This window comes from Solanum dulcamara, chromosome 7 (genome assembly GCF_947179165.1).
Source record: "Solanum dulcamara chromosome 7, daSolDulc1.2, whole genome shotgun sequence".
Taxonomy (NCBI): domain Eukaryota; kingdom Viridiplantae; phylum Streptophyta; class Magnoliopsida; order Solanales; family Solanaceae; genus Solanum; species Solanum dulcamara.
In genome coordinates this window covers 62,946,635-62,949,280 of record NC_077243.1, presented here as the reverse complement: position 1 = coordinate 62,949,280, position 2,646 = coordinate 62,946,635, and the positions used below count along the sequence as shown (strand labels likewise).

Genomic DNA, 2,646 nt, shown 5'->3' with positions numbered 1-2,646 from the left:
TATAAACATAGCTATTCCAAGTTTCAAATTAGATTTATACATTTATCCTTAATTAAACATCTTAATAGAAAAACAACATTTAAACGTTAAGCATTATTACTGTTTAGCTATTCAAAGAATTCATAAATTCGTAATGTATCAAACAATTTATTTCAAGAGAACTATTCAAAATAGAAATGCATAGCATTTTCAATACAAAAGAAGTTTAAATTATAAAACCAATCTATCACTCGTCAACTATCTCGAGGATTTTTTCTACATGAACGCCTGTTATGACCTACAACTGCACATGTACTACACGAATTCTTCCACACACTCCCAAGCAACTCTCTTGAACCCTCTCCCATCCCAGGAATAATTGAAGAGAGTTATCTCCAGTCACCAATATTGGAATACAAGTCTTCTTCCTCGACCTCTAAGGGTCATATCTTGAAAGGTGGAGGCAGAACTACATCATCTAAGATGTATTCCGGTACCATCCACTCTTTAATATTTGGTAAGGAATATATTGACATCTCATAAATCTTCAGGACAATTTCTGATTTGTATAAATCAGAGCAATATTCATCTACTATTAGATTTTTTTATTTCAATACAGCCCAAGCATGTTCACATGGTATTTCTTCATATTGGAACCTACCATAAGAACATATTTTTTTCTGAAGACACATTGCAAAATTTCTGCCATCGTCATTCACATTGTGCATGTATTTAGTCGATGGTATAATCTGTTATCGCATTAATAAATAATAAAATAAAGATCTGTATGTATAGTTTTAATAAATATTTGAAGAACAATATATAAAAAAATAAAATACATACCATCATTCTTGTGCACATAGCTTCATTCTCTATAAGTATATCTTGATACTTTTCAATCAATGGAGTAAAAGTCCTAGTGGCTTCCATTTTATAATCATGGTTCCATCTTCCAAACATAAGTCTAACCTGCTCCAAAAATTCAAACATTAGCAACTCTCTAGCTGATACTAATGCAGCATTTATACTCTCTGTAATATTAGATGGCATAGCCCATCCTCGATTAACTTCTTTATAACACCTAGCCCAATTTTCATATCCATCCAACTCTAAGTATTCTTTCACTCTTATATCTACCTTCCCCACAATCTTCATTAGACTATGAATTCAATTTTTTTACACATCTTTGCCATTTTGTAGAATATAGCAATCAATTTTTCATGTGACTTTCTGTATTTTTTTGCACATTACCCCACAAATGCCACATGCAAGAGTAATGAGGTACATCAATATACACTATCGCGACAACCTTTATAATGCTCTCATTTCTATCAGACACAACACACATATTATTACGTTCTCCATACGCCTCTTTTAGTTGTTCAAAGAACCACGTCCAAGATGCATTATTTTCAGAATCAATCATACCGTACACAAGTGGAAAGATATAACCTACAAATCAATCCATATACAAATTAGTGAGCACATATATACACATATACAAAAAAGTTATATATACAAACATAAATATTCAACATAAAATGCACCATACCTGCTCCATCTTTAGTATTTGCTACAACAAAAGTTTCATTATATGGTCCTCTTAGAAAACTTTCATCCACAACAACAATAGGTCGGCAATGTCTAAATCCTTGTATAAAAGTTCCCAAAAGAACAAACACGTACAAGAATTGATCATTAATAGTTTTCTTCAATTGTATATGAGATCCTGGATAAGTGATAGACATCATATACAAATAAGCAGGCAGCTTGTTGTAGGATCTTGCAAATGTACCCCTCAAAGATATCAATGCCTTTTCCTTAGCCCTCCAAGCACATATGTAATTAACATTAACTCCGAGATTTAATCTCACATTATTTTTAATATCCGCAGCCGTATACTTTCATTTGTGATCTACTAGCTTAGGTTTGATAATCCCTCCATTTACATTACTTGTTATTTGTTTCTCCGAATAAACTTTGTCCTTCAAATGACATGTATGCTCCTTGTTGGAGGTCCTTAGTTTGAACATTCCAGACTTGTTAATATTCGACGGCTTCATTTTCCATTCACACATATCAGAAAAGCATTCTAGTGTATAACTACAGGTGAAATTCAATTCAAGATATCAGTCCACATATATTATATTCAAATATATACAAATACAACAAAACATGTGCTTATTCAGTTCAAACATTACCTGATCGCATTTGACCTCTCATTTCTATATTAAAATTGGTGTGAAATTGCATATTGCTCCATAATAGATTTGAGAGTTGCTTTATCCCTATAAACTTGGTCTTTTTTGACCTACTTAAAACATGGATCTGAAATAACCTCACCACAATACGCTGCTTCAAGACCCCCAAGTGTATCCACCAAATCAAAAATTGCTAATTGATTTGTCTCAAAATTGTCAACTAAATTTGTACAAGTTGACTCTATCATATCATTGATTTTAGTTATACAAATTGGATATTTGTTAAAATTATTAATAGCCTTCTTGAGTATTACATACACTCTTACATTCATATCGTTGTGTATCCACATAGGTGTATTGCTTTGTTCTACCTTGTACTCAATCTTCATTCTCTTGCTAGTCACATCAACAGCGAACTGATTTGCAATTACATTATACAACTCTGAATATGATGCATTCTCTTTGA

The 2,646-nt window shown here is 32.1% G+C and overlaps 2 pseudogenes; both read right to left on the bottom strand.

Moving 5' to 3' along the window:
• Positions 1 to 233: 233 nt before the first annotated feature.
• Positions 234 to 1,029, bottom strand: LOC129894788 (uncharacterized; annotated as a pseudogene).
• A 160-nt stretch (positions 1,030 to 1,189) lies between these two features.
• LOC129894787 (uncharacterized) lies at positions 1,190 to 2,042 on the bottom strand (annotated as a pseudogene).
• Positions 2,043 to 2,646: the final 604 nt, after the last annotated feature.